This window comes from Salminus brasiliensis, chromosome 1 (genome assembly GCF_030463535.1).
Source record: "Salminus brasiliensis chromosome 1, fSalBra1.hap2, whole genome shotgun sequence".
Taxonomy (NCBI): domain Eukaryota; kingdom Metazoa; phylum Chordata; class Actinopteri; order Characiformes; family Bryconidae; genus Salminus; species Salminus brasiliensis.
The window spans coordinates 70,274,738-70,296,806 of record NC_132878.1 but is presented as its reverse complement, the minus strand read 5'-3'; the positions used below and the strand labels follow the sequence as shown (position 1 = coordinate 70,296,806).

At 45.9% G+C, this 22,069-nt stretch overlaps 24 non-coding genes across 24 annotated transcripts; all 24 read right to left on the bottom strand.

Annotated features, from left to right (window-relative positions):
• Positions 1 to 141: 141 nt before the first annotated feature.
• On the bottom strand, positions 142 to 224 carry trnal-cag (transfer RNA leucine (anticodon CAG)). Its single transcript has one exon. It is a non-coding gene; the product is annotated as a tRNA-Leu (tRNA).
• A 1,835-nt stretch (positions 225 to 2,059) lies between these two features.
• On the bottom strand, positions 2,060 to 2,142 carry trnal-cag (transfer RNA leucine (anticodon CAG)). Its single transcript has one exon. It is a non-coding gene; the product is annotated as a tRNA-Leu (tRNA).
• A 396-nt stretch (positions 2,143 to 2,538) lies between these two features.
• trnal-cag (transfer RNA leucine (anticodon CAG)) lies at positions 2,539 to 2,621 on the bottom strand. Its single transcript has one exon. It is a non-coding gene; the product is annotated as a tRNA-Leu (tRNA).
• Positions 2,622 to 3,497: 876 nt separating this feature from the next.
• Positions 3,498 to 3,580, bottom strand: trnal-cag (transfer RNA leucine (anticodon CAG)). The gene has a single exon. It is a non-coding gene; the product is annotated as a tRNA-Leu (tRNA).
• Positions 3,581 to 4,456: 876 nt separating this feature from the next.
• Positions 4,457 to 4,539, bottom strand: trnal-cag (transfer RNA leucine (anticodon CAG)). The gene has a single exon. It is a non-coding gene; the product is annotated as a tRNA-Leu (tRNA).
• Positions 4,540 to 5,415: 876 nt separating this feature from the next.
• Positions 5,416 to 5,498, bottom strand: trnal-cag (transfer RNA leucine (anticodon CAG)). Its single transcript has one exon. It is a non-coding gene; the product is annotated as a tRNA-Leu (tRNA).
• Positions 5,499 to 5,894: 396 nt separating this feature from the next.
• Positions 5,895 to 5,977, bottom strand: trnal-cag (transfer RNA leucine (anticodon CAG)). The gene has a single exon. It is a non-coding gene; the product is annotated as a tRNA-Leu (tRNA).
• Positions 5,978 to 6,373: 396 nt separating this feature from the next.
• On the bottom strand, positions 6,374 to 6,456 carry trnal-cag (transfer RNA leucine (anticodon CAG)). The gene has a single exon. It is a non-coding gene; the product is annotated as a tRNA-Leu (tRNA).
• A 397-nt stretch (positions 6,457 to 6,853) lies between these two features.
• Positions 6,854 to 6,936, bottom strand: trnal-cag (transfer RNA leucine (anticodon CAG)). The gene has a single exon. It is a non-coding gene; the product is annotated as a tRNA-Leu (tRNA).
• An 876-nt stretch (positions 6,937 to 7,812) lies between these two features.
• On the bottom strand, positions 7,813 to 7,895 carry trnal-cag (transfer RNA leucine (anticodon CAG)). Its single transcript has one exon. It is a non-coding gene; the product is annotated as a tRNA-Leu (tRNA).
• Positions 7,896 to 8,771: 876 nt separating this feature from the next.
• On the bottom strand, positions 8,772 to 8,854 carry trnal-cag (transfer RNA leucine (anticodon CAG)). The gene has a single exon. It is a non-coding gene; the product is annotated as a tRNA-Leu (tRNA).
• Positions 8,855 to 9,250: 396 nt separating this feature from the next.
• Positions 9,251 to 9,333, bottom strand: trnal-cag (transfer RNA leucine (anticodon CAG)). Its single transcript has one exon. It is a non-coding gene; the product is annotated as a tRNA-Leu (tRNA).
• An 876-nt stretch (positions 9,334 to 10,209) lies between these two features.
• On the bottom strand, positions 10,210 to 10,292 carry trnal-cag (transfer RNA leucine (anticodon CAG)). Its single transcript has one exon. It is a non-coding gene; the product is annotated as a tRNA-Leu (tRNA).
• Positions 10,293 to 11,168: 876 nt separating this feature from the next.
• trnal-cag (transfer RNA leucine (anticodon CAG)) lies at positions 11,169 to 11,251 on the bottom strand. Its single transcript has one exon. It is a non-coding gene; the product is annotated as a tRNA-Leu (tRNA).
• Positions 11,252 to 12,127: 876 nt separating this feature from the next.
• On the bottom strand, positions 12,128 to 12,210 carry trnal-cag (transfer RNA leucine (anticodon CAG)). Its single transcript has one exon. It is a non-coding gene; the product is annotated as a tRNA-Leu (tRNA).
• A 2,794-nt stretch (positions 12,211 to 15,004) lies between these two features.
• trnal-cag (transfer RNA leucine (anticodon CAG)) lies at positions 15,005 to 15,087 on the bottom strand. Its single transcript has one exon. It is a non-coding gene; the product is annotated as a tRNA-Leu (tRNA).
• An 875-nt stretch (positions 15,088 to 15,962) lies between these two features.
• Positions 15,963 to 16,045, bottom strand: trnal-cag (transfer RNA leucine (anticodon CAG)). Its single transcript has one exon. It is a non-coding gene; the product is annotated as a tRNA-Leu (tRNA).
• Positions 16,046 to 16,442: 397 nt separating this feature from the next.
• Positions 16,443 to 16,525, bottom strand: trnal-cag (transfer RNA leucine (anticodon CAG)). The gene has a single exon. It is a non-coding gene; the product is annotated as a tRNA-Leu (tRNA).
• An 876-nt stretch (positions 16,526 to 17,401) lies between these two features.
• On the bottom strand, positions 17,402 to 17,484 carry trnal-cag (transfer RNA leucine (anticodon CAG)). The gene has a single exon. It is a non-coding gene; the product is annotated as a tRNA-Leu (tRNA).
• A 396-nt stretch (positions 17,485 to 17,880) lies between these two features.
• Positions 17,881 to 17,963, bottom strand: trnal-cag (transfer RNA leucine (anticodon CAG)). Its single transcript has one exon. It is a non-coding gene; the product is annotated as a tRNA-Leu (tRNA).
• An 877-nt stretch (positions 17,964 to 18,840) lies between these two features.
• Positions 18,841 to 18,923, bottom strand: trnal-cag (transfer RNA leucine (anticodon CAG)). The gene has a single exon. It is a non-coding gene; the product is annotated as a tRNA-Leu (tRNA).
• An 876-nt stretch (positions 18,924 to 19,799) lies between these two features.
• On the bottom strand, positions 19,800 to 19,882 carry trnal-cag (transfer RNA leucine (anticodon CAG)). Its single transcript has one exon. It is a non-coding gene; the product is annotated as a tRNA-Leu (tRNA).
• Positions 19,883 to 20,758: 876 nt separating this feature from the next.
• On the bottom strand, positions 20,759 to 20,841 carry trnal-cag (transfer RNA leucine (anticodon CAG)). Its single transcript has one exon. It is a non-coding gene; the product is annotated as a tRNA-Leu (tRNA).
• Positions 20,842 to 21,237: 396 nt separating this feature from the next.
• trnal-cag (transfer RNA leucine (anticodon CAG)) lies at positions 21,238 to 21,320 on the bottom strand. Its single transcript has one exon. It is a non-coding gene; the product is annotated as a tRNA-Leu (tRNA).
• Positions 21,321 to 22,069: the final 749 nt, after the last annotated feature.

Genomic DNA, 22,069 nt, shown 5'->3' with positions numbered 1-22,069 from the left:
TGACGGGGTTATTTCACTCAGGAACTTGTAATGTAAATATCCAATAACATTTAAGGATGTGCTTAGTTAGCCACTCAGGAAAACTGGGCAGCATGGAAGCGGAAACAAGCTGAAGTGATATTTCTACTGATCAAAATTGCATGTCAGAAGTGGGATTCGAACCCACGCCTCCAGGGGAGACTGCGACCTGAACGCAGCGCCTTAGACCGCTCGGCCATCCTGACCCTAGCTACTTGCTTTTCGGCTATAATGCATTTGATACGGTTAACTCAAAGTCCTAAGACATTTACACAAGTGATTAGTTAGCCAATTAACAAACATGCTAAGCTTGCCCTGAGGGGTGCCCTCCCAAGCAAATCCTAGCTTTTAACCTATCAGCAAAGCATGTCAGATGAGGAATTTAAAGCCAAACCTCCCGGAAACAATGCACACTCACGGCAGCGCCATCCTGACAGACAGATGTCGGAGTCCAGGTTACAATGACGGGGTTATTTCACTCAGAAACTTGTAATGTAAATATCCAATAACATGTAAAGAAGTGCTTACTTAGCCACTTAGGAAAACTGCGTAGCATGGTAGCGGCCGAAGCTGAAGTGATATTTCTGCTGATCAAAATTGCATGTCAGAAGCGGGATTCGAACCCACGCCTCCAGGGGAGACTGCGACCTGAACGCAGCGCCTTAGACCGCGCGGCCATCCTGACCCTAGCTACTAGCTTTTCGGCAACAATGCATTTGATACGGTCAACTCAAAGTCCTAAGACATTTATACAAGTGATTAGTTAGCCAATTAACAATCATGCTAAGCTTGCCCTGAGGGTTGCCCTCCCAAGCAAATCCTAGCTTTTAAACTATCAGCAAAGTATGTCAGATGAGGAATTTAAAGCCAAACCTCCCGGAAACAATGCACACTTACGGCAGCGCCATCCTGACAGACAGATGTCGGAGTCCAGGTTACAATGACGGGGTTATTTCACTCAGGAACTTGTGATGTAAATATCCAATAACATTTAAGGATGTGCTTAGTTAGCCACTCAGGAAAACTGGGCAGCATGGAAGCGGAAACAAGCTGAAGTGATATTTCTACTGATCAAAATTGCATGTCAGAAGTGGGATTCGAACCCACACCTCCAGGGGAGACTGCGACCTGAACGCAGTGCCTTAGACCGCTCTGCCATCCTGAGCCTAGCTGCTTGCTTTTCGGCTATAATGCATTTGATACGGTTAACTCAAAGTCCTAAGACATTTACACAAGTGATTAGTTAGCCAATTAACAAACATGCTAAGCTTGCCCTGAGGGGTGCCCTCCCAAGCAAATCCTAGCTTTTAACCTATCAGCAAAGCATGTCAGATGAGGAATTTAAAGCCAAACCTCCCGGAAACAATGCACACTCACGGCAGCGCCATCCTGACAGACAGATGTCGGAGTCCAGGTTACAATGACGGGGTTATTTCACTCAGAAACTTGTAATGTAAATATCCAATAACATTTAAGGATGTGCTTAGTTAGCCACTTAGGAAAACTGCGTAGCATGGTAGCGGCCGAAGCTGAAGTGATATTTCTGCTGATCAAAATTGCATGTCAGAAGCTGGATTCGAACCCACGCCTCCAGGGGAGACTGCGACCTGAACGCAGCGCCTTAGACCGCGCGGCCATCCTGACCCTAGCTACTTGCTTTTCGGCAACAATGCATTTGATACGGTCAACTCAAAGTCCTAAGACATTTATACAAGTGATTAGTTAGCCAATTAACAATCATGCTAAGCTTGCCCTGAGGGTTGCCCTCCCAAGCAAATCCTAGCTTTTAAACTATCAGCAAAGTATGTCAGATGAGGAATTTAAAGCCAAACCTCCCGGAAACAATGCACACTTACGGCAGCGCCATCCTGATAGACAGATGTCGGAGTCCAGGTTACAATGACGGGGTTATTTCACTCAGGAACTTGTAATGTAAATATCCAATAACATTTAAGGATGTGCTTAGTTAGCCACTCAGGAAAACTGGGCAGCATGGAAGCGGAAACAAGCTGAAGTGATATTTCTACTGATCAAAATTGCATGTCAGAAGTGGGATTCGAACCCACGCCTCCAGGGGAGACTGCGACCTGAACGCAGCGCCTTAGACCGCTCGGCCATCCTGACCCTAGCTACTTGCTTTTCGGCTATAATGCATTTGATACGGTTAACTCAAAGTCCTAAGACATTTACACAAGTGATTAGTTAGCCAATTAACAAACATGCTAAGCTTGCCCTGAGGGGTGCCCTCCCAAGCAAATCCTAGCTTTTAACCTATCAGCAAAGCATGTCAGATGAGGAATTTAAAGCCAAACCTCCCGGAAACAATGCACACTCACGGCAGCGCCATCCTGACAGACAGATGTCGGAGTCCAGGTTACAATGACGGGGTTATTTCACTCAGAAACTTGTAATGTAAATATCCAATAACATTTAAAGAAGTGCTTACTTAGCCACTTAGGAAAACTGCGTAGCATGGTAGCGGCCGAAGCTGAAGTGATATTTCTGCTGATCAAAATTGCATGTCAGAAGTGGGATTCGAACCCACGCCTCCAGGGGAGACTGCGACCTGAACGCAGCGCCTTAGACCGCTCGGCCATCCTGACCCTACCTACTAGCTTTTCGGCAACAATGCATTTGATACGGTCAACTCAAAGTCCTAAGACATTTATACAAGTGATTAGTTAGCCAATTAACAATCATGCTAAGCTTGCCCTGAGGGTTGCCCTCCCAAGCAAATCCTAGCTTTTAAACTATCAGCAAAGTATGTCAGATGAGGAATTTAAAGCCAAACCTCCCGGAAACAATGCACACTTATGGCAGCGCCATCCTGACAGACAGATGTCAGAGTCCAGGTTACAATGACTGGGTTATTTCACTCAGAAACTTGTAATGTAAATATCCAATAACATTTAAAGAAGTGCTTACTTAGCCACTTAGGAAAACTGCGTAGCATGGTAGCGGCCCAAGCTGAAGTGATATTTCTGCTGATCAAAATTGCATGTCAGAAGTGGGATTCGAACCCACGCCTCTAGGAGAGACTGCAATCTGAACGCAGCACCTTAGACCGCTCGGCCACCCTGACCCTAGCTACTTGCTTTTCGGCTATAATGCATTTGATACGGTTAACTCAAAGTCCTAAGACATTTATACAAGTGATTAGTTAGCCAATTGACAAACATGCTAAGCTTGCCCTGAGGGTTGCCCTCCCAAGCAAATCCTAGCTTTTAACCTATCAGCAAAGTATGTCAGATGAGGAATTTAAAGCCAAACCTCCCGGAAACAATGCACACTTACGGCAGCGCCATCCTGACAGACAGATGTCGGAGTCCAGGTTACAATGACGGGGTTATTTCACTCAGGAACTTGTAATGTAAATATCCAATAACATTTAAGGATGTGCTTAGTTAGCCACTCAGGAAAACTGGGCAGCATGGAAGCGGAACCAAGCTGAAGTGATATTTCTACTGATCAAAATTGCATGTCAGAAGTGGGATTCGAACCCACGCCTCCAGGGGAGACTGCGACCTGAACGCAGGGCCTTAGACCGCTCGGCCATCCTGACCCTAGCTACTTGCTTCTCGGCTATAATGCATTTGATACGGTTAACTCAAAGTCCTAAGACATTTAAACAAGTGATTAGTTAGCCAATTAACAAACATGCTAAGCTTGCCCTGATGGGTGCCCTCCCAAGCAAATCCTAGCTTTTAACCTATCAGCAAAGCATGTCAGATGAGGAATTTAAAGCCAAACCTCCCGGAAACAATGCACACTCACGGCAGCGCCATCCTGACAGACAGATGTCGGAGTCCAGGTTACAATGACGGGGTTATTTCACTCAGAAACTTGTAATGTAAATATCCAATAACATGTAAAGAAGTGCTTACTTAGCCACTTAGGAAAACTGCGTAGCATGGTAGCGGCCGAAGCTGAAGTGATATTTCTGCTGATCAAAATTGCATGTCAGAAGCGGGATTCGAACCCACGCCTCCAGGGGAGACTGCGACCTGAACGCAGCGCCTTAGACCGCGCGGCCATCCTGACCCTAGCTACTAGCTTTTCGGCAACAATGCATTTGATACGGTCAACTCAAAGTCCTAAGACATTTATACAAGTGATTAGTTAGCCAATTAACAATCATGCTAAGCTTGCCCTGAGGGTTGCCCTCCCAAGCAAATCCTAGCTTTTAAACTATCAGCAAAGTATGTCAGATGAGGAATTTAAAGCCAAACCTCCCGGAAACAATGCACACTTACGGCAGCGCCATCCTGACAGACAGATGTCGGAGTCCAGGTTACAATGACGGGGTTATTTCACTCAGGAACTTGTAATGTAAATATCCAATAACATTTAAGGATGTGCTTAGTTAGCCACTCAGGAAAACTGGGCAGCATGGAAGCGGAAACAAGCTGAAGTGATATTTCTACTGATCAAAATTGCATGTCAGAAGTGGGATTCGAACCCACGCCTCCAGGGGAGACTGCGACCTGAACGCAGCGCCTTAGACCGCTCGGCCATCCTGACCCTAGCTACTTGCTTTTCGGCTATAATGCATTTGATACGGTTAACTCAAAGTCCTAAGACATTTACACAAGTGATTAGTTAGCCAATTAACAAACATGCTAAGCTTGCCCTGAGGGGTGCCCTCCCAAGCAAATCCTAGCTTTTAACCTATCAGCAAAGCATGTCAGATGAGGAATTTAAAGCCAAACCTCCCGGAAACAATGCACACTCACGGCAGCGCCATCCTGACAGACAGATGTCGGAGTCCAGGTTACAATGACGGGGTTATTTCACTCAGAAACTTGTAATGTAAATATCCAATAACATGTAAAGAAGTGCTTACTTAGCCACTTAGGAAAACTGCGTAGCATGGTAGCGGCCGAAGCTGAAGTGATATTTCTGCTGATCAAAATTGCATGTCAGAAGCGGGATTCGAACCCACGCCTCCAGGGGAGACTGCGACCTGAACGCAGCGCCTTAGACCGCGCGGCCATCCTGACCCTAGCTACTAGCTTTTCGGCAACAATGCATTTGATACGGTCAACTCAAAGTCCTAAGACATTTATACAAGTGATTAGTTAGCCAATTAACAATCATGCTAAGCTTGCCCTGAGGGTTGCCCTCCCAAGCAAATCCTAGCTTTTAAACTATCAGCAAAGTATGTCAGATGAGGAATTTAAAGCCAAACCTCCCGGAAACAATGCACACTTACGGCAGCGCCATCCTGACAGACAGATGTCGGAGTCCAGGTTACAATGACGGGGTTATTTCACTCAGGAACTTGTGATGTAAATATCCAATAACATTTAAGGATGTGCTTAGTTAGCCACTCAGGAAAACTGGGCAGCATGGAAGCGGAAACAAGCTGAAGTGATATTTCTACTTATCAAAATTGCATGTCAGAAGTGGGATTCGAACCCACGCCTCCAGGGGAGACTGCGACCTGAACGCAGCGCCTTAGACCGCTCGGCCATCCTGACCCTAGCTACTTGCTTTTCGGCTATAATGCATTTGATACGGTTAACTCAAAGTCCTAAGACATTTACACAAGTGATTAGTTAGCCAATTAACAAACATGCTAAGCTTGCCCTGAGGGGTGCCCTCCCAAGCAAATCCTAGCTTTTAACCTATCAGCAAAGCATGTCAGATGAGGAATTTAAAGCCAAACCTCCCGGAAACAATGCACACTCACGGCAGCGCCATCCTGACAGACAGATGTCGGAGTCCAGGTTACAATGACGGGGTTATTTCACTCAGAAACTTGTAATGTAAATATCCAATAACATTTAAAGAAGTGCTTACTTAGCCACTTAGGAAAACTGCGTAGCATGGTAGCGGCCGAAGCTGAAGTGATATTTCTGCTGATCAAAATTGCATGTCAGAAGCGGGATTCGAACCCACGCCTCCAGGGGAGACTGCGACCTGAACGCAGCGCCTTAGACCGCTCGGCCATCCTGACCCTAGCTACTTGCTTCTCGGCTATAATGCATTTGATACGGTTAACTCAAAGTCCTAAGACATTTAAACAAGTGATTAGTTAGCCAATTAACAAACATGCTAAGCTTGCCCTGATGGGTGCCCTCCCAAGCAAATCCTAGCTTTTAACCTATCAGCAAAGCATGTCAGATGAGGAATTTAAAGCCAAACCTCCCGGAAACAATGCACACTCACGGCAGCGCCATCCTGACAGACAGATGTCGGAGTCCAGGTTACAATGACGGGGTTATTTCACTCAGAAACTTGTAATGTAAATATCCATTAACATTTAAAGAAGTGCTTACTTAGCCACTTAGGAAAACTGCGTAGCATGGTAGCGGCCGAAGCTGAAGTGATATTTCTGCTGATCAAAATTGCATGTCAGAAGTGGGATTCGAACCCACGCCTCCAGGGGAGACTGCGACCTGAACGCAGCGCCTTAGACCGCTCGGCCACCCTGACCCTAGCTACTTGCTTTTCGGCTATAATGCATTTGATACGGTTAACTCAAAGTCCTAAGACATTTATACAAGTGATTAGTTAGCCAATTGACAAACATGCTAAGCTTGCCCTGAGGGTTGCCCTCCCAAGCAAATCCTAGCTTTTAACCTATCAGCAAAGTATGTCAGATGAGGAATTTAAAGCCAAACCTCCCGGAAACAATGCACACTTACGGCAGCGCCATCCTGACAGACAGATGTCGGAGTCCAGGTTACAATGACGGGGTTATTTCACTCAGGAACTTGTAATGTAAATATCCAATAACATTTAAGGATGTGCTTAGTTAGCCACTCAGGAAAACTGGGCAGCATGGAAGCGGAACCAAGCTGAAGTGATATTTCTACTGATCAAAATTGCATGTCAGAAGTGGGATTCGAACCCACGCCTCCAGGGGAGACTGCGACCTGAACGCAGCGCCTTAGACCGCTCGGCCATCCTGACCCTAGCTACTTGCTTCTCGGCTATAATGCATTTGATACGGTTAACTCAAAGTCCTAAGACATTTAAACAAGTGATTAGTTAGCCAATTAACAAACATGCTAAGCTTGCCCTGATGGGTGCCCTCCCAAGCAAATCCTAGCTTTTAACCTATCAGCAAAGCATGTCAGATGAGGAATTTAAAGCCAAACCTCCCGGAAACAATGCACACTCACGGCAGCGCCATCCTGACAGACAGATGTCGGAGTCCAGGTTACAATGACGGGGTTATTTCACTCAGAAACTTGTAATGTAAATATCCATTAACATTTAAAGAAGTGCTTACTTAGCCACTTAGGAAAACTGCGTAGCATGGTAGCGGCCGAAGCTGAAGTGATATTTCTGCTGATCAAAATTGCATGTCAGAAGCGGGATTCGAACCCACGCCTCCAGGGGAGACTGCGACCTGAACGCAGCGCCTTAGACCGCGCGGCCATCCTGACCCTAGCTGCTAGCTTTTCGGCAACAATGCATTTGATACGGTCAACTCAAAGTCCTAAGACATTTATACAAGTGATTAGTTAGCCAATTAACAATCATGCTAAGCTTGCCCTGAGGGTTGCCCTCCCAAGCAAATCCTAGCTTTTAAACTATCAGCAAAGTATGTCAGATGAGGAATTTAAAGCCAAACCTCCCGGAAACAATGCACACTTACGGCAGCGCCATCCTGACAGACAGATGTCGGAGTCCAGGTTACAATGACGGGGTTATTTCACTCAGGAACTTGTAATGTAAATATCCAATAACATTTAAGGATGTGCTTAGTTAGCCACTCAGGAAAACTGGGCAGCATGGAAGCGGAAACAAGCTGAAGTGATATTTCTACTGATCAAAATTGCATGTCAGAAGTGGGATTCGAACCCACGCCTCCAGGGGAGACTGCGACCTGAACGCAGCGCCTTAGACCGCTCTGCCATCCTGACCCCAGCTGCTTGCTTTTCGGCTATAATGCATTTGATACGGTTAACTCAAAGTCCTAAGACATTTACACAAGTGATTAGTTAGCCAATTAACAAACATGCTAAGCTTGCCCTGAGGGGTGCCCTCCCAAGCAAATCCTAGCTTTTAACCTATCAGCAAAGCATGTCAGATGAGGAATTTAAAGCCAAACCTCCCGGAAACAATGCACACTCACGGCAGCGCCATCCTGACAGACAGATGTCGGAGTCCAGGTTACAATGACGGGGTTATTTCACTCAGAAACTTGTAATGTAAATATCCAATAACATTTAAAGAAGTGCTTACTTAGCCACTTAGGAAAACTGCGTAGCATGGTAGCGGCCGAAGCTGAAGTGATATTTCTGCTGATCAAAATTGCATGTCAGAAGCGGGATTCGAACCCACGCCTCCAGGGGAGACTGCGACCTGAACGCAGCGCCTTAGACCGCGCGGCCATCCTGACCCTAGCTACTAGCTTTTCGGCAACAATGCATTTGATACGGTCAACTCAAAGTCCTAAGACATTTATACAAGTGATTAGTTAGCCAATTAACAATCATGCTAAGCTTGCCCTGAGGGTTGCCCTCCCAAGCAAATCCTAGCTTTTAAACTATCAGCAAAGTATGTCAGATGAGGAATTTAAAGCCAAACCTCCCGGAAACAATGCACACTTACGGCAGCGCCATCCTGACAGACAGATGTCGGAGTCCAGGTTACAATGACGGGGTTATTTCACTCAGGAACTTGTAATGTAAATATCCAATAACATTTAAGGATGTGCTTAGTTAGCCACTCAGGAAAACTGGGCAGCATGGAAGCGGAACCAAGCTGAAGTGATATTTCTACTGATCAAAATTGCATGTCAGAAGTGGGATTCGAACCCACGCCTCCAGGGGAGACTGCGACCTGAACGCAGCGCCTTAGACCGCTCGGCCATCCTGACCCTAGCTACTTGCTTCTCGGCTATAATGCATTTGATACGGTTAACTCAAAGTCCTAAGACATTTAAACAAGTGATTAGTTAGCCAATTAACAAACATGCTAAGCTTGCCCTGATGGGTGCCCTCCCAAGCAAATCCTAGCTTTTAACCTATCAGCAAAGCATGTCAGATGAGGAATTTAAAGCCAAACCTCCCGGAAACAATGCACACTCACGGCAGCGCCATCCTGACAGACAGATGTCGGAGTCCAGGTTACAATGACGGGGTTATTTCACTCAGAAACTTGTAATGTAAATATCCAATAACATTTAAAGAAGTGCTTACTTAGCCACTTAGGAAAACTGCGTAGCATGGTAGCGGCCGAAGCTGAAGTGATATTTCTGCTGATCAAAATTGCATGTCAGAAGTGGGATTCGAACCCACGCCTCCAGGGGAGACTGCGACCTGAACGCAGCGCCTTAGACCGCTCGGCCATCCTGACCCTAGCTACTTGTTTTTCGGCTATAATGCATTTGATACGGTTAACTCAAAGTCCTAAGACATTTACACAAGTGATTAGTTAGCCAATTAACAAACATGCTAAGCTTGCCCTGAGGGGTGCCCTCCCAAGCAAATCCTAGCTTTTAACCTATCAGCAAAGCATGTCAGATGAGGAATTTAAAGCCAAACCTCCCGGAAACAATGCACACTCACGGCAGCGCCATCCTGACAGACAGATGTCGGAGTCCAGGTTACAATGACGGGGTTATTTCACTCAGAAACTTGTAATGTAAATATCCATTAACATTTAAAGAAGTGCTTACTTAGCCACTTAGGAAAACTGCGTAGCATGGTAGCGGCCGAAGCTGAAGTGATATTTCTGCTGATCAAAATTGCATGTCAGAAGTGGGATTGGAACCCACGCCTCCAGGGGAGACTGCGACCTGAACGCAGCGCCTTAGACCGCTCAGCCATTCTGACCCTAGCTACTAGCTTTTTGGCAACAATGCATTTGATACGGTCAACTCAAAGTCCTAAGACATTTATACAAGTGATTAGTTAGCCAATTAACAATCATGCTAAGCTTGCCCTGAGGGTTGCCCTCCCAAGCAAATCCTAGCTTTTAAACTATCAGCAAAGTATGTCAGATGAGGAATTTAAAGCCAAACCTCCCGGAAACAATGCACACTTACGGCAGCGCCATCCTGACAGACAGATGTCGGAGTCCAGGTTACAATGACGGGGTTATTTCACTCAGGAACTTGTGATGTAAATATCCAATAACATTTAAGGATGTGCTTAGTTAGCCACTCAGGAAAACTGGGCAGCATGGAAGCGGAAACAAGCTGAAGTGATATTTCTACTGATCAAAATTGCATGTCAGAAGTGGGATTCGAACCCACGCCTCCAGGGGAGACTGCGACCTGAACGCAGCGCCTTAGACCACTCTGCCATCCTGACCCTAGCTGCTTGCTTTTCGGCTATAATGCATTTGATACGGTTAACTCAAAGTCCTAAGACATTTACACAAGTGATTAGTTAGCCAATTAACAAACATGCTAAGCTTGCCCTGAGGGGTGCCCTCCCAAGCAAATCCTAGCTTTTAACCTATCAGCAAAGCATGTCAGATGAGGAATTTAAAGCCAAACCTCCCGGAAACAATGCACACTCACGGCAGCGCCATCCTGACAGACAGATGTCGGAGTCCAGGTTACAATGACGGGGTTATTTCACTCAGAAACTTGTAATGTAAATATCCAATAACATTTAAAGAAGTGCTTACTTAGCCACTTAGGAAAACTGCGTAGCATGGTAGCGGCCGAAGCTGAAGTGATATTTCTGCTGATCAAAATTGCATGTCAGAAGCGGGATTCGAACCCACGCCTCCAGGGGAGACTGCGACCTGAACGCAGCGCCTTAGAACGCGCGGCCATCCTGACCCTAGCTACTAGCTTTTCGGCAACAATGCATTTGATACGGTCAACTCAAAGTCCTAAGACATTTATACAAGTGATTAGTTAGCCAATTAACAATCATGCTAAGCTTGCCCTGAGGGTTGCCCTCCCAAGCAAATCCTAGCTTTTAAACTATCAGCAAAGTATGTCAGATGAGGAATTTAAAGCCAAACCTCCCGGAAACAATGCACACTTACGGCAGCGCCATCCTGACAGACAGATGTCGGAGTCCAGGTTACAATGACGGGGTTATTTCACTCAGGAACTTGTAATGTAAATATCCAATAACATTTAAGGATGTGCTTAGTTAGCCACTCAGGAAAACTGGGCAGCATGGAAGCGGAAACAAGCTGAAGTGATATTTCTACTGATCAAAATTGCATGTCAGAAGTGGGATTCGAACCCACGCCTCCAGGGGAGACTGCGACCTGAACGCAGCGCCTTAGACCGCTCGGCCATCCTGACCCTAGCTACTTGCTTTTCGGCTATAATGCATTTGATACGGTTAACTCAAAGTCCTAAGACATTTACACAAGTGATTAGTTAGCCAATTAACAAACATGCTAAGCTTGCCCTGAGGGGTGCCCTCCCAAGCAAATCCTAGCTTTTAACCTATCAGCAAAGCATGTCAGATGAGGAATTTAAAGCCAAACCTCCCAGAAACAATGCACACTCACGGCAGCGCCATCCTGACAGACAGATGTCGGAGTCCAGGTTACAATGACGGGGTTATTTCACTCAGAAACTTGTAATGTAAATATCCATTAACATTTAAAGAAGTGCTTACTTAGCCACTTAGGAAAACTGCGTAGCATGGTAGCGGCCGAAGCTGAAGTGATATTTCTGCTGATCAAAATTGCATGTCAGAAGTGGGATTCCAACCCACGCCTCCAGGGGAGACTGCGACCTGAACGCAGCGCCTTAGACCGCTCGGCCATCCTGACCCTAGCTACTTGCTTTTCGGCTATAATGCATTTGATACGGTTAACTCAAAGTCCTAAGACATTTACACAAGTGATTAGTTAGCCAATTAACAAACATGCTAAGCTTGCCCTGATGGGTGCCCTCCCAAGCAAATCCTAGCTTTTAACCTATCAGCAAAGCATGTCAGATGAGGAATTTAAAGCCAAACCTCCCGGAAACAATGCACACTCACGGCAGCGCCATCCTGACAGACAGATGTCGGAGTCCAGGTTACAATGACGGGGTTATTTCACTCAGAAACTTGTGATGTAAATATCCAATAACATTTAAGGATGTGCTTAGTTAGCCACTCAGGAAAACTGGGCAGCATGGAAGCGGAAACAAGCTGAAGTGATATTTCTACTGATCAAAATTGCATGTCAGAAGTGGGATTCGAACCCACGCCTCCAGGGGAGACTGCGACCTGAACGCAGCGCCTTAGACCGCTCTGCCATCCTGACCCTAGCTGCTTGCTTTTCGGCTATAATGCATTTGATACGGTTAACTCAAAGTCCTAAGACATTTACACAAGTGATTAGTTAGCCAATTAACAAACATGCTAAGCTTGCCCTGAGGGGTGCCCTCCCAAGCAAATCCTAGCTTTTAACCTATCAGCAAAGCATGTCAGATGAGGAATTTAAAGCCAAACCTCCCGGAAACAATGCACACTCACGGCAGCGCCATCCTGACAGACAGATGTCGGAGTCCAGGTTACAATGACGGGGTTATTTCACTCAGAAACTTGTAATGTAAATATCCAATAACATTTAAAGAAGTGCTTACTTAGCCACTTAGGAAAACTGCGTAGCATGGTAGCGGCCGAAGCTGAAGTGATATTTCTGCTGATCAAAATTGCATGTCAGAAGCGGGATTCGAACCCACGCCTCCAGGGGAGACTGCGACCTGAACGCAGCGCCTTAGAACGCGCGGCCATCCTGACCCTAGCTACTAGCTTTTCGGCAACAATGCATTTGATACGGTCAACTCAAAGTCCTAAGACATTTATACAAGTGATTAGTTAGCCAATTAACAATCATGCTAAGCTTGCCCTGAGGGTTGCCCTCCCAAGCAAATCCTAGCTTTTAAACTATCAGCAAAGTATGTCAGATGAGGAATTTAAAGCCAAACCTCCCGGAAACAATGCACACTTACGGCAGCGCCATCCTGACAGACAGATGTCGGAGTCCAGGTTACAATGACGGGGTTATTTCACTCAGGAACTTGTAATGTAAATATCCAATAACATTTAAGGATGTGCTTAGTTAGCCACTCAGGAAAACTGGGCAGCATGGAAGCGGAAACAAGCTGAAGTGATATTTCTACTGATCAAAATTGCATGTCAGAAGTGGGATTCGAACTCACGCCTCCAGGGGAGACTGCGACCTGAACGCAGCGCCTTAGACCGCTCGGCCATCCTGACCCTAGCTACTTGCTTTTCGGCTATAATGCATTTGATACGGTTAACTCAAAGTCCTAAGACATTTACACAAGTGATTAGTTAGCCAATTAACAAACATGCTAAGCTTGCCCTGAGGGGTGCCCTCCCAAGCAAATCCTAGCTTTTAACCTATCAGCAAAGCATGTCAGATGAGGAATTTAAAGCCAAACCTCCCAGAAACAATGCACACTCACGGCAGCGCCATCCTGACAGACAGATGTCGGAGTCCAGGTTACAATGACGGGGTTATTTCACTCAGAAACTTGTAATGTAAATATCCATTAACATTTAAAGAAGTGCTTACTTAGCCACTTAGGAAAACTGCGTAGCATGGTAGCGGCCGAAGCTGAAGTGATATTTCTGCTGATCAAAATTGCATGTCAGAAGTGGGATTCCAACCCACGCCTCCAGGGGAGACTGCGACCTGAACGCAGCGCCTTAGACCGCTCGGCCATCCTGACCCTAGCTACTTGCTTTTCAGCTATAATGCATTTGATACGGTTAACTCAAAGTCCTAAGACATTTACACAAGTGATTAGTTAGCCAATTAACAATCATGCTAAGCTTGCCCTGAGGGTTGCCCTCCCAAGCAAATCCTAGCTTTTAAACTATCAGCAAAGTATGTCAGATGAGGAATTTAAAGCCAAACCTCCCGGAAACAATGCACACTTACGGCAGCGCCATCCTGACAGACAGATGTCGGAGTCCAGGTTACAATGACGGGGTTATTTCACTCAGGAACTTGTGATGTAAATATCCAATAACATTTAAGGATGTGCTTAGTTAGCCACTCAGGAAAACTGGGCAGCATGGAAGCGGAAACAAGCTGAAGTGATATTTCTACTGATCAAAATTGCATGTCAGAAGTGGGATTCAAACCCACGCCTCCAGGGGAGACTGCGACCTGAACGCAGCGCCTTAGACCGCTCTGCCATCCTGACCCTAGCTGCTTGCTTTTCGGCTATAATGCATTTGATACGGTTAACTCAAAGTCCTAAGACATTTACACAAGTGATTAGTTAGCCAATTAACAAACATGCTAAGCTTGCCCTGAGGGGTGCCCTCCCAAGCAAATCCTAGCTTTTAACCTATCAGCAAAGCATGTCAGATGAGGAATTTAAAGCCAAACCTCCCGGAAACAATGCACACTCACGGCAGCGCCATCCTGACAGAGAGATGTCGGAGTCCAGGTTACAATGACGGGGTTATTTCACTCAGAAACTTGTAATGTAAATATCCAATAACATTTAAAGAAGTGCTTACTTAGCCACTTAGGAAAACTGCGTAGCATGGTAGCGGCCGAAGCTGAAGTGATATTTCTGCTGATCAAAATTGCATGTCAGAAGCGGGATTCGAACCCACGCCTCCAGGGGAGACTGCGACCTGAACGCAGCGCCTTAGACCGCGCGGCCATCCTGACCCTAGCTACTAGCTTTTCGGCAACAATGCATTTGATACGGTCAACTCAAAGTCCTAAGACATTTATACAAGTGATTAGTTAGCCAATTAACAATCATGCTAAGCTTGCCCTGAGGGTTGCCCTCCCAAGCAAATCCTAGCTTTTAAACTATCAGCAAAGTATGTCAGATGAGGAATTTAAAGCCAAACCTCCCGGAAACAATGCACACTTACGGCAGCGCCATCCTGACAGACAGATGTCGGAGTCAAGGTTACAATGACGGGGTTATTTCACTCAGGAACTTGTAATGTAAATATCCAATAACATTTAAGGATGTGCTTAGTTAGCCACTCAGGAAAACTGGGCAGCATGGAAGCGGAAACAAGCTGAAGTGATATTTCTACTGATCAAAATTGCATGTCAGAAGTGGGATTCGAACCCACGCCTCCAGGGGAGACTGCGACCTGAACGCAGCGCCTTAGACCGCTCGGCCATCCTGACCCTAGCTACTTGCTTTTCGGCTATAATGCATTTGATACGGTTAACTCAAAGTCCTAAGACATTTACACAAGTGATTAGTTAGCCAATTAACAAACATGCTAAGCTTGCCCTGAGGGGTGCCCTCCCAAGCAAATCCTAGCTTTTAACCTATCAGCAAAGCATGTCAGATGAGGAATTTAAAGCCAAACCTCCCGGAAACAATGCACACTCACGGCAGCGCCATCCTGACAGACAGATGTCGGAGTCCAGGTTACAATGACAGGGTTATTTCACTCAGAAACTTGTAATGTAAATATCCAATAACATTTAAAGAAGTGCTTACTTAGCCACTTAGGAAAACTGCGTAGCATGGTAGCGGCCGAAGCTGAAGTGATATTTCTGCTGATCAAAATTGCATGTCAGAAGTGGGATTCGAACCCACGCCTCCAAGGGAGACTGCTACCTGAACTCAGCGCCTTAGACCGCTCGGCCATCCTGACCCTAGCTACTTGCTTCTCGGCTATAATGCATTTGATACGGTTAACTCAAAGTCCTAAGACATTTAAACAAGTGATTAGTTAGCCAATTAACAAACATGCTAAGCTTGCCCTGATGGGTGCCCTCCCAAGCAAATCCTAGCTTTTAACCTATCAGCAAAGCATGTCAGATGAGGAATTTAAAGCCAAACCTCCCGGAAACAATGCACACTCACGGCAGCGCCATCCTGACAGACAGATGTCGGAGTCCAGGTTACAATGACGGGGTTATTTCACTCAGAAACTTGTAATGTAAATATCCATTAACATTTAAAGAAGTGCTTACTTAGCCACTTAGGAAAACTGCGTAGCATGGTAGCGGCCGAAGCTGAAGTGATATTTCTGCTGATCAAAATTGCATGTCAGAAGTGGGATTCGAACCCACGCCTCCAGGGGAGACTGCGACCTGAACGCAGCGCCTTAGACCGCTCGGCCATCCTGACCCTAGCTACTAGCTTTTCGGCAACAATGCATTTGATACGGTCAACTCAAAGTCCTAAGACATTTATACAAGTGATTAGTTAGCCAATTAACAATCATGCTAAGCTTGCCCTGAGGGTTGCCCTCCCAAGCAAATCCTAGCTTTTAAACTATCAGCAAAGTATGTCAGATGAGGAATTTAAAGCCAAACCTCCCGGAAACAATGCACACTTACGGCAGCGCCATCCTGACAGACAGATGTCGGAGTCCAGGTTACAATGACGGGGTTATTTCACTCAGGAACTTGTGATGTAAATATCCAATAACATTTAAGGATGTGCTTAGTTAGCCACTCAGGAAAACTGGGCAGCATGGAAGCGGAAACAAGCTGAAGTGATATTTCTACTGATCAAAATTGCATGTCAGAAGTGGGATTCGAACCCACGCCTCCAGGGGAGACTGCGACCTGAACGCAGCGCCTTAGACCGCTCTGCCATCCTGACCCTAGCTGCTTGCTTTTCGGCTATAATGCATTTGATACGGTTAACTCAAAGTCCTAAGACATTTACACAAGTGATTAGTTAGCCAATTAACAAACATGCTAAGCTTGCCCTGAGGGGTGCCCTCCCAAGCAAATCCTAGCTTTTAACCTATCAGCAAAGCATGTCAGATGAGGAATTTAAAGCCAAACCTCCCGGAAACAATGCACACTCACGGCAGCGCCATCCTGACAGACAGATGTCGGAGTCCAGGTTACAATGACGGGGTTATTTCACTCAGAAACTTGTAATGTAAATATCCAATAACATTTAAAGAAGTGCTTACTTAGCCACTTAGGAAAACTGCGTAGCATGGTAGCGGCCGAAGCTGAAGTGATATTTCTGCTGATCAAAATTGCATGTCAGAAGCTGGATTCGAACCCACGCCTCCAGGGGAGACTGCGACCTGAACGCAGCGCCTTAGACCGCGCGGCCATCCTGACCCTAGCTACTTGCTTTTCGGCAACAATGCATTTGATACGGTCAACTCAAAGTCCTAAGACATTTATACAAGTGATTAGTTAGCCAATTAACAATCATGCTAAGCTTGCCCTGAGGGTTGCCCTCCCAAGCAAATCCTAGCTTTTAAACTATCAGCAAAGTATGTCAGATGAGGAATTTAAAGCCAAACCTCCCGGAAACAATGCACACTTACGGCAGCGCCATCCTGACAGACAGATGTCGGAGTCCAGGTTACAATGACGGGGTTATTTCACTCAGGAACTTGTAATGTAAATATCCAATAACATTTAAGGATGTGCTTAGTTAGCCACTCAGGAAAACTGGGCAGCATGGAAGCGGAAACAAGCTGAAGTGATATTTCTACTGATCAAAATTGCATGTCAGAAGTGGGATTCGAACCCACGCCTCCAGGGGAGACTGCGACCTGAACGCAGCGCCTTAGACCGCTCGGCCATCCTGACCCTAGCTATTTGCTTTTCGGCTATAATGCATTTGATACGGTTAACTCAAAGTCCTAAGACATTTACACAAGTGATTAGTTAGCCAATTAACAAACATGCTAAGCTTGCCCTGAGGGGTGCCCTCCCAAGCAAATCCTAGCTTTTAACCTATCAGCAAAGCATGTCAGATGAGGAATTTAAAGCCAAACCTCCCGGAAACAATGCACACTCACGGCAGCGCCATCCTGACAGACAGATGTCGGAGTCCAGGTTACAATGACGGGGTTATTTCACTCAGAAACTTGTAATGTAAATATCCAATAACATTTAAAGAAGTGCTTACTTAGCCACTTAGGAAAACTGCGTAGCATGGTAGCGGCCGAAGCTGAAGTGATATTTCTGCTGATCAAAATTGCATGTCAGAAGTGGGATTCGAACCCACGCCTCCAGGGGAGACTGCGACCTGAACGCAGCGCCTTAGACCGCTCGGCCATCCTGACCCTAGCTACTAGCTTTTTCGGCAACAATGCATTTGATACGGTCAACTCAAAGTCCTAAGACATTTATACAAGTGATTAGTTAGCCAATTAACAATCATGCTAAGCTTGCCCTGAGGGTTGCCCTCCCAAGCAAATCCTAGCTTTTAAACTATCAGCAAAGTATGTCAGATGAGGAATTTAAAGCCAAACCTCCCGGAAACAATGCACACTTATGGCAGCGCCATCCTGACAGACAGATGTCAGAGTCCAGGTTACAATGACTGGGTTATTTCACTCAGAAACTTGTAATGTAAATATCCAATAACATTTAAAGAAGTGCTTACTTAGCCACTTAGGAAAACTGCGTAGCATGGTAGCGGCCCAAGCTGAAGTGATATTTCTGCTGATCAAAATTGCATGTCAGAAGTGGGATTCGAACCCACGCCTCTAGGAGAGACTGCAATCTGAACGCAGCACCTTAGACCGCTCGGCCACCCTAACCCTAGCTACTTGCTTTTCGGCTATAATGCATTTGATACGGTTAACTCAAAGTCCTAAGACATTTATACAAGTGATTAGTTAGCCAATTGACAAACATGCTAAGCTTGCCCTGAGGGTTGCCCTCCCAAGCAAATCCTAGCTTTTAACCTATCAGCAAAGCATGTCAGATGAGGAATTTAAAGCCAAACCTCCCGGAAACAATGCACACTTACGGCAGCGCCATCCTGACAGACAGATGTCGGAGTCCAGGTTACAATGACGGGGTTATTTCACTCAGGAACTTGTAATGTAAATATCCAATAACATTTAAGGATGTGCTTAGTTAGCCACTCAGGAAAACTGGGCAGCATGGAAGCGGAACCAAGCTGAAGTGATATTTCTACTGATCAAAATTGCATGTCAGAAGTGGGAATCGAACCCACGCCTCCAGGGGAGACTGCGACCTGAACGCAGCGCCTTAGACCGCTCGGCCATCCTGACCCTAGCTACTTGCTTCTCGGCTATAATGCATTTGATACGGTTAACTCAAAGTCCTAAGACATTTAAACAAGTGATTAGTTAGCCAATTAACAAACATGCTAAGCTTGCCCTGATGGGTGCCCTCCCAAGCAAATCCTAGCTTTTAACCTATCAGCAAAGCATGTCAGATGAGGAATTTAAAGCCAAACCTCCCGGAAACAATGCACACTCACGGCAGCGCCATCCTGACAGACAGATGTCGGAGTCCAGGTTACAATGACGGGGTTATTTCACTCAGAAACTTGTAATGTAAATATCCAATAACATGTAAAGAAGTGCTTACTTAGCCACTTAGGAAAACTGCGTAGCATGGTAGCGGCCGAAGCTGAAGTGATATTTCTGCTGATCAAAATTGCATGTCAGAAGCGGGATTCGAACCCACGCCTCCAGGGGAGACTGCGACCTGAACGCAGCGCCTTAGACCGCGCGGCCATCCTGACCCTAGCTACTAGCTTTTCGGCAACAATGCATTTGATACGGTCAACTCAAAGTCCTAAGACATTTATACAAGTGATTAGTTAGCCAATTAACAATCATGCTAAGCTTGCCCTGAGGGTTGCCCTCCCAAGCAAATCCTAGCTTTTAAACTATCAGCAAAGTATGTCAGATGAGGAATTTAAAGCCAAACCTCCCGGAAACAATGCACACTTACGGCAGCGCCATCCTGACAGACAGATGTCGGAGTCCAGGTTACAATGACGGGGTTATTTCACTCAGGAACTTGTAATGTAAATATCCAATAACATTTAAGGATGTGCTTAGTTAGCCACTCAGGAAAACTGGGCAGCATGGAAGCGGAAACAAGCTGAAGTGATATTTCTACTGATCAAAATTGCATGTCAGAAGTGGGATTCGAACCCACGCCTCCAGAGGAGACTGCGACCTGAACGCAGCGCCTTAGACCGCTCGGCCATCCTGACCCTAGCTACTTGCTTTTCGGCTATAATGCATTTGATACGGTTAACTCAAAGTCCTAAGACATTTACACAAGTGATTAGTTAGCCAATTAACAAACATGCTAAGCTTGCCCTGAGGGGTGCCCTCCCAAGCAAATCCTAGCTTTTAACCTATCAGCAAAGCATGTCAGATGAGGAATTTAAAGCCAAACCTCCCGGAAACAATGCACACTCACGGCAGCGCCATCCTGACAGACAGATGTCGGAGTCCAGGTTACAATGACGGGGTTATTTCACTCAGAAACTTGTAATGTAAATATCCAATAACATTTAAAGAAGTGCTTACTTAGCCACTTAGGAAAACTGCGTAGCATGGTAGCGGCCGAAGCTGAAGTGATATTTCTGCTGATCAAAATTGCATGTCAGAAGCGGGATTCGAACCCACGCCTCCAGGGGAGACTGCGACCTGAACGCAGCGCCTTAGAACGCGCGGCCATCCTGACCCTAGCTACTAGCTTTTCGGCAACAATGCATTTGATACGGTCAACTCAAAGTCCTAAGACATTTATACAAGTGATTAGTTAGCCAATTAACAATCATGCTAAGCTTGCCCTGAGGGTTGCCCTCCCAAGCAAATCCTAGCTTTTAAACTATCAGCAAAGTATGTCAGATGAGGAATTTAAAGCCAAACCTCCCGGAAACAATGCACACTTACGGCAGCGCCATCCTGACAGACAGATGTCGGAGTCCAGGTTACAATGACGGGGTTATTTCACTCAGGAACTTGTAATGTAAATATCCAATAACATTTAAGGATGTGCTTAGTTAGCCACTCAGGAAAACTGGGCAGCATGGAAGCGGAAACAAGCTGAAGTGATATTTCTACTGATCAAAATTGCATGTCAGAAGTGGGATTCGAACCCACGCCTCCAGGGGAGGCTGCGACCTGAACGCAGCGCCTTAGACCGCTCGGCCATCCTGACCCTAGCTACTTGCTTTTCGGCTATAATGCATTTGATACGGTTAACTCAAAGTCCTAAGACATTTACACAAGTGATTAGTTAGCCAATTAACAAACATGCTAAGCTTGCCCTGAGGGGTGCCCTCCCAAGCAAATCCTAGCTTTTAACCTATCAGCAAAGCATGTCAGATGAGGAATTTAAAGCCAAACCTCCCGGAAACAATGCACACTCACGGCAGCGCCATCCTGACAGACAGATGTCGGAGTCCAGGTTACAATGACGGGGTTATTTCACTCAGAAACTTGTAATGTAAATATCCATTAACATTTAAAGAAGTGCTTACTTAGCCACTTAGGAAAACTGCGTAGCATGGTAGCGGCCGAAGCTGAAGTGATATTTCTGCTGATCAAAATTGCATGTCAGAAGTGGGATTCGAACCCACGCCTCCAGGGGAGACTGCGACCTGAACGCAGCGCCTTAGACCGCTCAGCCATCCTGACCCTAGCTACTTGCTTTTCGGCTATAATGCATTTGATACGGTTAACTCAAAGTCCTAAGACATTTACACAAGTGATTAGTTAGCCAATTAACAAACATGCTAAGCTTGCCCTGATGGGTGCCCTCCCAAGCAAATCCTAGCTTTTAACCTATCAGCAAAGCATGTCAGATGAGGAATTTAAAGCCAAACCTCCCGGAAACAATGCACACTCACGGCAGCGCCATCCTGACAGACAGATGTCGGAGTCCAGGTTACAATGACGGGGTTATTTCACTCAGAAACTTGTAATGTAAATATCCAATAACATTTAAAGAAGTGCTTACTTAGCCACTTAGGAAAACTGCGTAGCATGGTAGCGGCCGAAGCTGAAGTGATATTTCTGCTGATCAAAATTGCATGTCAGAAGCGGGATTCGAACCCACGCCTCCAGGAGAGACTACGACCTGAACGCAGCGCCTTAGACCGCGCGGCCATCCTGACCCTAGCTACTAGCTTTTCGGCAACAATGCATTTGATACGGTCAACTCAAAGTCCTAAGACATTTATACAAGTGATTAGTTAGCCAATTAACAATCATGCTAAGCTTGCCCTGAGGGTTGCCCTCCCAAGCAAATCCTAGCTTTTAAACTATCAGCAAAGTATGTCAGATGAGGAATTTAAAGCCAAACCTCCCGGAAACAATGCACACTTACGGCAGCGCCATCCTGACAGACAGATGTCGGAGTCAAGGTTACAATGACGGGGTTATTT